Genomic DNA, 13,229 nt, shown 5'->3' with positions numbered 1-13,229 from the left:
GGATGAAGTCGATTACATCAACCCCAGTGCATAACTGGTACTTAATTTATCGACCCCAAACGGATGAAAGGCAAAGTCGACCTCAGCGGAATTTGAACTCAGAACTTAATGGCAGACGAAATACCACTAAGCATTTCGCCCAGCGTGCTAACATTTCTGCCAGCTCTCCACCGTAGAAACTCAAATACTTGCCACAGAGCAAACTCCACTTAAGAGACCTGTGAACCAGGCCAGAGGGTGTTAACCCATTAACATTCAGATTACTCAATCAAATATAATGCTCATTTGTTTGGATTGTGTTAAATTAATTTATTAATCTTGCATTGTCTCATATCTTTGTGATTTCAATGATGTGACTTTATTTTTAGCATGACATTGTAAGATAGAGGTGAGAGACTAGATCTGGTCAACTTGAACGTAAAATAGGTTGAATATTTTAGCTGGATATGGCTGGTTTAAATGCTAAAGGGTTAAACCAGATGGTGTGGTGTGCCTACATCTCTTTCACATGTTAAATAGTTTCCTTTTCATTCTCACAACTGTAATGTTATGTGTGCAAACATTCCCAAGCTTACTCTTGTGACTATTAATTTTAAAGCCAACACTTTAGTATTTTCTTGTAGTACTTCCTTATATTTGTATTTTAACCCTTTAGCAATCAAATTACTCTGTCAAATGTAATGCTTATGCATTCACATTGTTTTGAATTAATTATGTAATAACTAGTAGCTTTGAAATATTGATGATGTGATTGTATATTTTTAGAAGGATATTGCAGGGTAGATGTAAAAGAACAAATCCAGTTGGTTTGAACATAAAACTGGTAGAATGTTTGAGCTAGGTTTGGCCAGTGTAAATGCTGAAGCAATTGTGTATGTGTGTGTGTGATTTAATGTATAATTTTTCTTTCACTTCAAAACCAGTTAAAGGTTAACAACACAAATGGCATCTGGCTATAAATACCTTGATGATATATTGATCTAACCCAAACTAGCATGAAAAAAGACTTAAAAATGAATGACAAAATGTGTGAGTTTATATATATATATAAATATATATACATACACTCTCTACACTCTCGGAGTGGTTGGCGTTAGGAAGGGCATCCAGCTGTAGTAACTCTGCCAAATCAGATTGGAGCCTGGTGTAGCCATCTGGTTCACCAGTCCTTAGTCAAATCGCCCAACCCATGCTAGCATGGAAAGCGGACGTTAAACGATGATGATGATGATATGTTTTTGTGTATGTGTTTGTAAGCTTGTATGAGATTTAAAAATTTATCTTTATGAATATTGTTTCTACATTCACATGTGCAAGATTTCAAACATATAAATGTAACTTCTTTGAAGCAGCATATGCTAATGCATTCATCTAAATATCATACTGACACATATACCTAATTACCGAACCCACATATACAGTCGAATGTTTAATAGCCATATACAGATATATTTGTAATTAGACATCATATTGATATAATTACGTCCATATATCATTTAAATATATGTATACCTCATGCAGATACAAGAATAATATACACATTCCTGCACTCATTCATATCAGTTTATTGCTCATGCAGACTGAGATCTATGTTACTTCAACAGATGTTTATGCACACCAATCTATGTATGCAGGCATTCCCTCCACATAAATCAGTTTCTCTCTCTCTCTCTCTCTCTCTCTCTCTCTCTCTCTCTCTCTCTCTCTCTCTCTTAATAATATAAAAGTGAATATATGTATGTTCCAAATCGTTGGCTCTATTTCCACACCTAAGTAGCTTAAATTTTACATAGGATCACATCTTTTTAAAAAGAAGATCATAAGCTAAGGGACTTTCTCTGATAATTTCTATAACATTGGGCAAAGCTTAGTGCTGCTGGTACTGGTCTCATTTCCATTGTTTTAACATAAAGTTATTACTATTGTTCATTGTTTGAGTGAAGTCTGTACGTGTCTTTCAACATTTTAAACCCTTTAGTATTTAAGCCAGCCATACATACCTGCTCAAAATATTCTGTTTTATGTGCAAACTAGCCAAACCCTCACACCTATCCTACAATGTTATTCTTAAAATAAACAATTACATCATTGGAAACTCAATGCTACAAGATAATGCATGATTAATTCAAAGCAATGTGAAGAAATATTACATTTGACAGAGTAATCTGAATGCTAAAGGGTTAAATATATTATATACTTCAATGACACCCAGCTGCTTAATTTAAAGATTATAAAATATTGTAGTCAGATAACCCATGGAATCCAGTAATGGCAGAACATATTTTAGGAAAATATAATCATAATGCACAATGGATAGGTTTTCATTATAAAGGGCAAAAGTGGGCCAAATGTATGTATGTGTGTATGCATATGAATGTAACAAAGAAATTGTGATTTTGTTCTTAGTTTTCTTCACTGACAATTTTAAAAATCTATTATGTATATATATATGGCTATTTATATAATACTTATAAATATATTCCTTCTTTTGTAGGTGAGTGTCATTTCTGGAACTTCTGCTGGTAAGAGAGAGCTTGTTTTATTTCTGTTTCATATGTTATTGTTATTCTTGTGACATGTGTCATGATGTTACAATAAGTTCTCAATGAATTGTTAAGTTCACAGTAGTCCACTTTCACTTAACAATCCTACTACTTCACACATGAGTAACATTAAGAATGCTATGTTCATGTTCACCTGTCTGTATATATCTAACATTTTATGCTTTTGTAAGAAATAATTGTCACAAGTATATAGCTCCTAGCTTCTATTATTATTGCCAGAACGTATTTTATATAGAAACACAACAGCAGGCTTATAACTTCAAGCATTTCTCAATTTAAGTGGTATTGTTAACATAAAACCTGTGCATTAATATAAAGCCTCTTATACAATGTGCAATGTGCTTTTGTACAAGTAATGTTATGCAAAGCATTGGATGGCTAATGTAGTGGAGGGTACTATATGCAGTGAGATGAATGATTCAAAGGATTTTCTGTTGTATTTGTGGTGCAGCCTGCAATTATGTTGTGCATAAACTGTTGTAGGAACTGTAGAAGAGGCAAACGGAGAACATCTGTTTGTAAACCTGGAAGAGATTAACATGTATATGTGAGATATGGTGCGTCAATCAGTTGACTTGTCTTCTGAATTCTAACAACAACAACAAAATGTGCAGTAATTGGTAGAGATGAACCATTGAAAAACCGAGCAATGTATGGGGTTTATATTGAATTTAGAAGTTTCAAAGGCCAAAATCATTTTTGGCTTTGAATAAAGAATGCAAGAAGATCAAAGCTATTTTGGCCATTATGGATTTATGGAGATTGCAAAAGATAGGAATAATTGATTATTGTTTATGAGAGAGATCAAGAAAAGTTCTTTTCAATTAAATTCTCATTTATTGTATATAAATACAAATGAAAAGCAAAATACTACAGTTCAAGTTGCAATAATAATGGCTTATATTGATGTATCAAATGACAAGAGCCATTGTGCAATGAAACAAATACTAATACAATAATTAGTGCAGTAATATTACAATAATTATGAGTTTTATTTTATGATTATTGATATTTGTACTTTGAAAATTTTCAATGTAAGCTGCTCCCATGATTAGAGGTTTGTTTACTTGCAGTAGATAAGCTGGACTTTTTCTTTTTCATGCCTTATCTGCCTTTGTAGTTGTTGTGTATCTGCAGGTCATCCCTTCTCCTCAAGTATGAAATGGGAAAAGATTAAAGAAGGATGAAGGATAATGTTGGCTACAGCGTTATAAAATGTTATTAGAGTACTATTGCTCTTGAGAAAAGCATGAATGTCATAACACTGTGTCTTATTTCTACTAACTCTGAGCTTCAGTATCTCATGAACAAATCTTGATTGCTATTTGTTTAAACGATTAGCAAGCAACCAAAGGAAACATTCAGATGCTTTTAGTTTTACAGTTTTGATATGTCACCACAAGAGTTATGCCCTTCTATTTGATTAGATAATTAATTCTACATGACTTCAATTTTAGCTTTAGATTTCTTTATTAGAAAACAAAATCGGCATCATGGTAATGATGCAGTTTCTCATTCATTATACATACATTCACAGGCATGTATACATAGATAGTTGACAACTGTCCATTTACATCCAAAGAAGATCACTGACTACATGGAGATGACTATGTTTAACATAAGTTACCTATGTTTCTAATCTGCCAGGTGTGTCACTATTTCAAGTGTGTCACCACCTCAGGTTTGTCAACCCCTCTGGTCTGTCACCACCTCCCTTTTTCTGCAGGTTTAAAAAAGAAATAGAGGTGAAAATTTAGCATTATTTGTGCAGAATTTTAGTTCCAATGAAGCTTCACTATACCTCATTAGATATTCCCCACCCTATTGGTGTGATCCCAAAATGAGCTGCAGGATCAGCATATAGGACCACTGTGGTCTTCAACTGGTGCTGAAGATACTCCATATGGTCAAGACTAGTTTACTTTCTCCTAAAGTTACAATGTAATGAAAGTTCACCAGTGCCTCATTCTTAGTGAGCTTACAATGCACCAGTCACCAATCTAGGATTTTTTTTTTTATATCTGTGCTATTGTTGATGGCCACTGACCCGCCATGTTGGATTCAGCTATAATTTTGACAGATAGTATTTTTGTCTTTTTGAAGTTTCTAGCAATGTGTCAATTTTGTCATCAATGACCCAACCATACAACAAGTTTTAGTAGTTTACATGCCTCCAATAGTGCTCACAAGAAACCTGAAATAACACACACACACACACACCATATTGGCTGTTTACGATTGATTAACATCTGTATAATCAAGCATCTACACACTATTAGTAATCAATAGCATTATCTTTTCTCAACTTATTGTTGTTCCTGTATTTTGCTTTTTTTGTTTCTTTGATTTTTATGGCTACCATTTATTTATTACTTTTTGTTAATTTGGGGGGTTGATTTTGTTTTAACTTTTAAACATTAGTAATGAATTGAATTTTTTGTGTCCTGCTTTTTTTTTTTTGTTTTGTTCTGTTTTTGTCAGCTTTTATTATTCATTTATTTATGTTTTTGAAATCCAAATGTTTAAATGAATAAAAAAATAAATTAAAACCTGTAATAGAAAACTTTATCAAAATTTTAAGCTGTTAGATTGGCAACACATTAAACTGTTTGTTTAATTTCATGACTTGTAAAAGAAAAAGCAATTGAACAAAACAAAAACACTCTATGACACAATTAAAAAAAATAACAAAACACTGAAAATTCTTTATTGATAAGCTAAAGTGGTTTTTATTTTATTTGACTTTTTTTTTTAAGTTTTAGAAATTAATTCTAGCTTTTAATTGTCACTGTCACCTTATACTGCCGTGTTTTTTGTTTCTTTGTTTTCATAATGTTTTGTTTTTTGTTAAATTCATTTATATTTGTAACTTAAAGTGATGGATTGAAGGAATTTTATTTCAGTAATAAAGATTTCATTCTTATGCACAATTCCATTCCCACTAAGGGAGGTGTTATAGTTAATTGATTTTAGATCATTATATTACTTTGTTTTTTGTTTTTTTCTTTCCATCTTTCATTATCAATAAGATTAATGAGTAAGACTTTGTAAAATTTCAGCCCAGAATGAAAACATGCACAACTTGTTGTTGTGAAATTTCTTGTCAAATTCCTTACTCTTGCATCAATACTTAATTACGTTCACAGTGGTTTCTCACAACTCATTGGCATCAAGCCACATATTTGTAGGTGAAGGCTACAACTGTTGATTGATTTCACACTGGTACATACATGTCTGGTATTTATTTTATTATACTTCTAAGAATGGGAGACAGAATCACCCCAAATGGCAATATAAACTCATAAACTCAGGATTTAAAAGAATAAAACTGGATAATATTTTAGTCTAGTATGTTATTTATAATAATTGGTTGAAATGTTAAAAAGAGAAGTATATCAGCTAATAAGTCAATCCTATACCAGCTTTAAAAATGGAATAAACTCTATGAAATCATTGAGGACTAAGTACAGGTGGAAAGACAAAAAACATGGAAAAAATTAATAAATGCTATTCTAGCAATATGGCATGCTCAGTCTTCAGGGATGCAACAATTTGATAATAATGGAGGTAGTCATGTAGATAAACACTGTTGAGTTTGATATATACACGTGGAGCACAATATAAATTAAAATATAGAGAAATTATGTAAGGCCTTAAGTCAACAGCTGTTTCAGGAAGCCAGGAGTTATGTAATAATCATAATTTGCCAGTGATATATGCAAAAAAGTAATGGATATGCAACCAATAACCAGTCACATGAAGATGCTACAGTAAATTTAGCTCCCCTCTTCAAGAGAAGATTGACAGATAACAAATTATAATAATAATGTAAATAAGGATTTGTTTATTTGATAAAAGTGATGATAATAATTGGGATTGAGAGAAGAAATGTTATGATTAATTAAGAGCATTGCATAGTTATATAATTAGTTGTATACTTTCTCCATTTTTATCAACACGCTATCCTCCCATGGTCATGAATTATGATTGCTTAGTTTTTTAGACATGCACCCACCCACCTTTTTATATGCTTATTTTAAAGTCAAGGTCATCATGGTTAATTGATTCTACCACTAGTTAATTAGTGTGTTGCTAACCTAGCACATCTCCAGAATGTTACTACATTCCTAACTGTGCAAAAAGAAAAAGAAAAAAATACATCATGCTACATCAGTCCACATATATATTAATAGGTACTTTGAGGAGGACACATCTCTTCTAGAAACAACTCATGCAAGTGCATGAGATAAGTGCTGAACATTTTGTACATAATGCTGAGCTTAAACAACTTTCTCAGGGGCCACAAAAGAAATTTCTGCAGAATTGATATTTTTTTTATTATGGAAGACATTCCAAAAATTATTCCTATCAGAATGGTTGGAACTATTGAATCAGGATTCAATAAGATGAGAGGATAACTTGATTATCATGATTTTAAGGATACTAAATTAGTCTGTGTTTTCTTGGCTCCATACCATCTGTGCTTGTACAAGTCATTAAAGGAGTTTCTCATGTAATCACATGACTTTTCTTCTGTAGTCTCTTTTTGTTGTTTGCTTCATGATAGTTTTTGTGTAGTTGTTTTTAAGTTTTTATGTTAGAATTTCTGTGAGACTAGTGCCATTACAGTATTTCTAGAATATATTTTTTTCCTGTGTAAACCAGCATCTTAAGAATCAAAAGAAGTCAACCAAATGCAGCATTGGCATCACATTTAATTTTTAAAAAGTTATTTAATAGAAACCAACAATGAATAAAGGAAGAACTAAAAATAGATAAAAGAGACAGCTGTGTTATATTGTGTAGTTTTGATTTTTAACATATTTGTATTTTTCAAAGATTTTGTAATTGAGTATATTTGTAAGTTATTTCAATGTAAAGAAATTTACTTGATTAATTACCTAAATCTTTTTGGCAATGTATAGAACTTTATTATCATTGTATTCTTTTTGGATTTATTTATAATTTTATAACATCCTGCTTTAGTATCCTTTTTCAAATGATTGAATAGGTCTTTTTACTTTACCTCCTCTTTCTATTGTACAACAAAGAATGTTTGGTTTTTACTTTCCTCAAATGAAATTTGAATATTCGCTATCAGGATGATCAAGATGTAAACTGCAGGAATAAAACTTCTGCGGAATATCTTACTGATTTCATTAATGGAGAAATTCAATGCCATTTTTGTTCTCATTGTCGTTATTTCTGGTTGAAGTGTTGTCCATGCTATTGTAAAGTTTCAGGTAGTTCTGCTGAAGGAGATGAAGAGTGCAGCTATTAAAAATTGCAAGCTGTTTGAATGTTTCAGAGTGATTCTAAAGTAGGTAGGGAGTTAGTGGGGATGATTTACTAGGTAGATCAGCAAGTTGAACAATTAATAAGAAACTACTTCACTCACTTTCGTGATGTTGATAGCAATCGTAAGTGATGGAGTAATGTTGGAACCTTCAGATAGTAGCAATTTTTTAATGGAAGCTTGTAAATAATATGTGGTGTATAAAACAACATTGCTGCCAATGATTGTTAATTGGCATTTTAAAACCATTCAGCCACTTAAAGAAAGGAGTAGTAATAAACATTCAAATATAGCTAACTTAAGAGTCAGTAATAGCATATAAAATCATTTTTATTTCTGCTCTCTTCTATCAAAGATGTTTCGATTAAGTACGCCTTTTCAATTGTTTAAAAGTTAATCTGTGTCACAATATGAGCCATCCTTAACTTGTTTATTTTTCATGTATTTCTTTTTGCAACCTATTGTTAATTAACAGTTTCATAACCAATAATATATGTACATACATACATACATACACATATACATACATACAGTACAGAAGAATAGCTGTATTGTGATCTACTTTAGGTTCTTATGTTTTTAAAATTATATTCCAGTTTTCTTATGATGTCCATAGGGTAGTTATGTTTCTGATGAAACACACTGCTTTCATTTCAATTGGTTTTAAAAAGTGACAAAGAATTTTCGTAAAATAACTTTGTCATTATTAAACTGGTGTTTGAAACACAAGCCAGCATGAAATTTTGTAAGGTTCTAGTTTAGATCAGTTTAAAAGTAGAAGTTTGTATCATAGATTCAGGGTGGTCTTGGCTGGGTTGGTATTAAAAGAGAATCAATTCAGCCAGTTACAACAACTCATCACTGCAAAAACTTACCCATAGAAAGGTTTATTCAAATATTATAAGTTTTCTTACTATATTGAGATGGATTTTCTTACTTTAAAATACTGTTGCTGTTTCTTGTCATCCTCATCAACAGCATCATTTATATCACCTCCACCAGTATCTCCATTATCATTACCACCGTTCATGTATCTGGTTTTCTTTGATGGATCTACGCAATCGCATCTTGCCATTTTAAAAATTTTTTATTTATTCTCTGTGATCTTCAATTCTCTTTGGTGAATCATTAGCACTTCAGTCAAAGAAGATTTAAAACATAGATCACTGGAATTAATGTTGTTTCAATCTCGTCAGACACTCTTATTTGTTATTTTATTAATCACATTTTCAAATATGTTACATCAACCTTCTCTTTTACTAATCCCCAGCTGTTTTCTTGATTCCTTTAGATTTAGCTGCTTTCGTTAACTTTTATGCTATACAGTCTAGTGACTCTCACGTCTCACAGCCAATGGAATATAGATCTTCTTCATTCACTCCAGTCATCATTTGTCTGGATTGAATCAACATGTTATTGGTATATTAAGAATTGTGATTATTAAAGTATTTTAATATTTATAGCTATAGGCATTTGTTCAATCTCATTATCCTATTCGCCAGCTTAAATTACATTTCACTTAATTGTTGTTCATCTTAGAAGAGTCTTTTCTTTTTCCTTTTATTTTTATGGTTATACTCTTTACTCTTTTACTCTTTTACTTGTTTCAGTCATTTGACTGCAGCCATGCTGGAGCACTGCCTTTAGTCGAGCAAATCGACCCCAGGACTTATTCTTTGGAAGCCTAGTACTTATTCTATTGGTCTCTTTTGCCAAACCGCTAAGTTACGGGTACGTAAACACACCACCACCGGTTGTCAAGCGATGTTGGAGGGACAAACGCAGACACACACAAACATATACACACACACACACACACACACACACACACACACACATATATATATATATATATATATATATACATACATGACGGGCTTCTTTCAGTTTCCGTCTACCAAATCCACTCACAAGGCTTTGGTCGGCCTGAAGCTATAATAGAAGACACTTGCCCAAGGTGCCATGCAGTGGGAATGAACCTGGTACCATGTGGTTGGTAAGCAAGCTACTTACCACACAGCCACTCCTGCAGTTATGTTTATAATCTGTTATACTAGATTCTAAGAACTTGTTTCATAGTTTGACTAGGCAGATAAAAGAACTAATATTCATCTTTCTGTCTATTAACTTGATAGGCTTGTCAGAATGATCCTTAATTTAAAATCTTTGTAGGCTTACATGGTTGTAAAATAACTCTTGTATGACAGAATTCCAGTGTATTTTAGTTGCCATAAACACAATTTGCACTCAACAGAGCAAATCAATAAAACAGTTTTGAAATTTTAGTATTACCATTGCTGATACCAAGGATCTTATAACATATTGTGGTACATTTTTTTTTTACAGCTATACCTAGTGGGCTGTTGATAGTTAAGTCGCATGCCCATAGACATTGCAAACTTCTGCTAACAGGGTATGAACCACCAACCACTTGGATAATTGTCTCTTCACACCAACATGCACACGCGCACACACTTGCACACACATACACATGCGCACTAGCTCTTTCATGTCCATTTTCCATACTGGCATGAACTGAATGGATTGTTACAATACATCTCAATTCTTATTCAAAGTTACAGACCTCATAGATAGTTTGGTTTCTATGATGCTCATTTTATTGCCAGTTGCTTTAGAGTGTAGTGGGTGAATTTTATCATAGCACAAACACTAGAGAGGTTGTCATATCTTCAGCAAAATCAAAGTCCCCTTAATCCCATGTCATCATTGCTTGTTCACCAGCCATTTTATGAAGCATGTTGGATGCATTTTATCATAGATACAACACTAGTAGAAGTTATTTTGTACTCCTTAAAGTTTAAGAATTTTCACCACTTCATGATGTTCATACACTCAAGACAATATGATAGAAAAAGAAGATGAATAGAAGTGAAAGTGTTGCCCAAAGAAGAACTTGGATGATGCAATGTGAAGGGAATGAGAGTATGATGGTTGAATGAAGGCGATTGGGATGAGAGGCTGCTAGAAAAGGAAAGAGAGGTTAAATGTTGTTTAAAATTCAGTAGTTTATTCATTCATGATTAAAATGCGGCAGATTTTGGTACCAAATTTTAGTAGCTTAATATTAATTAGAGGATAACATTTGAAATTCTGCATGTGATACACCTTGTTCTTTCTCATGTTCTTGAGATTTTGACATTCCAAAATGCTTTGGAATTTTATAACATGATTTGCAGGCTGCAAATATGGTGGATAGTGAATATCAATCAATCATTGTTATTTGATTCATTTTGAACACAATTCATCTATGTCCAGCATTTCTATGTTTCAATGTTCTCATTTACTCTCTCTGTCTCTCCCTCACTTTCTCTCTCTCTCCCTCCCTTTCTCTCTCTCCCTCCCTTTCTCTCTCTCCCTCCCTTTCTCTCTCTCTCTCCATCCCTTTCTCTCTCTCTCTCCATCCCTTTCTCTCTGTCTTTCCCTCCCTCCTTTTTATTTCATTTGGATACTAATCTAGCACATACAAATCACATTATCTTTCTTTTGTTCTACTTTTTAACTTTTAAAATAAAATTGTACTTAACAGAACAATATTTGTTGGATCCTGATTTTCATTCTCATGCAAATATACAAACAAATATATTTTCTCTTTCTCTCTGTCTTCCTTTCTTCTCATGTTATGCTGATAATTGTTTCCATTCTGGCATAGATTGGATGGTTTGCCATGATTGGAGTAAGCATAATTTTAGGGGAACTGCTCATATAGATGGAGCATTGGCTCACATCTCATTCGTGTTTTATTTTCCACTCAGTTTCTACAGCCTGTTGTCTTTTGTAATACTAACTACTTCCCAAACTAGGTGCTTTTTTTAGTGGTATCTGCACTAGAGAGGTAACATATCTCCCACAAGACTCTCATCCTTACACTTCACAGAATTTATTGCATACATTTTCCATGGTACTAGCGCAATAGAGGTACCCCTGTCCTAAACATGCTTGAAAGAACTTTTCAAACCCAAATCTCTCTTTCTCTATGTACACACAATAATAATAATGGCAGACCCTCAGCTTACTCAAGAAGTGAACAGGCATGTTGTTGTTGTGGTTATAAAGGCTAAGCATAGTGATTTAGAAATATATTGATTTTTAAAAGTTGCCGGATCTTTTGTCTACAAAGTTTGTTAGGAGTTAGAGACTGAAGATGGAAATGTATCACCAGTATCAAAGCATAAAAAGCATTCTAAACACTCTGAAATCATCAGAACACCTGAATTTATCCAGCAAGTTCAACAGACCATTGATTACAATCCCAGAACATCTAAGAGGTCAGTTGTGAAAGATCTCCATGTGTCAGAATGAACAGCCAGAAATGTTGTCTATGAAGACATTAGATATAAGTCTTATATGATGAGGAAGGTCAATTTGTCAGGAAAAGCAATAGAAAATCACTACAAATTGAAAAATCCAGCAGAAAAAGATTTGGTTTCGTTTTTTCTCAAATGAGAAAAACTTCGACCAAGATCAAAAAGTTAACAGAAGAAATGAGAAACGGTTATGTGCAGACCCTTCTGAATTTCCAAGTGTTATGCTTGCAAAATTTCCTGCAATTGTCATGATTTTAGGAGTTGTTAGCAATGAAGGACATGTGATGCCTCCTTACTTCTTTCCACAATGCCTTAAAGGTCAACTCTGCTGCCTACATTGAGGTCCTGGAAATAATTGTTAAGCTCTGGATAGACAGTGTATGCAGTGGAAGGCCATATGTGTTTCAATAAGACTCTGCACTATCACACATGGCTCTAGTAAAACAAGAATGGATAGCTGAAAATGTTCATGATCACATGATAACCCCTAACATTTGGACTTCTAATTCCCCAGATCTCAAACCATTGGACTATTACATATAGAGCATTGTTGAGAGAGAGGTCAATGAATATGCCCATAACACCAAAGATTCTATGAAAGCTGCCATAGTCAGAGTATTGTCAAAAATGAACCAGAACCACTTGATTAGAACATGTAGATGATTTAGATGTCATATAGAAGCAGTTGTTGAAGCTGAAGGCAGCTTTATTAAATAACATTATAGAAGAGAAGGTTTATTTTTATCCTCATAGCATTTTTTAATAAATAAAGTTATTATCTGTTATTATATATGTTTTTTTATATACATAAATCTGTCGTCAAATATCATACGCACCCTGTATATATATATATATATATATATATATATATATATTGCATTTTCTATTGACAGTGCTCTAAAAAACTAAGCACTTTTGCTAATATTTTTTCACTTGACTTCATGATATGTATTGTATGTATTTCTATCTGGTTATTTAAGAGTTCTTCCCATGACAATACATAATGGAAATAATATTTAAAAGGCATGAATATATATATATATA

General features: G+C 32.7%; 1 protein-coding gene across 12 annotated transcripts in view; it reads left to right on the top strand.

Moving 5' to 3' along the window:
• Positions 1-13,229, top strand: part of LOC106868354 (N-acetylated-alpha-linked acidic dipeptidase 2) — a 1,035,601-nt gene that overhangs the window by 187,093 nt on the left and 835,279 nt on the right. For 6 of the 12 annotated variants that reach the window (XM_052970679.2, XM_052970676.2, XM_052970681.2 and 3 more), the window contains one exon: positions 2,495-2,522. The exons of the other annotated variants lie outside the window; for them this stretch is intronic. The gene's annotated coding sequence lies outside the window, so the exon portion shown is untranslated. The remainder of the gene's footprint in view (positions 1-2,494; positions 2,523-13,229) is intronic. 12 annotated transcript variants of the gene reach the window in all.

The sequence above is a fragment of the Octopus bimaculoides genome, chromosome 9 (genome assembly GCF_046866305.1).
Source record: "Octopus bimaculoides isolate indiv1 chromosome 9, ASM4686630v1, whole genome shotgun sequence".
NCBI classification, from domain to species: Eukaryota; Metazoa; Mollusca; class Cephalopoda; order Octopoda; family Octopodidae; genus Octopus; species Octopus bimaculoides.
This window is presented reverse-complemented; position numbering and strand designations above follow the sequence as displayed.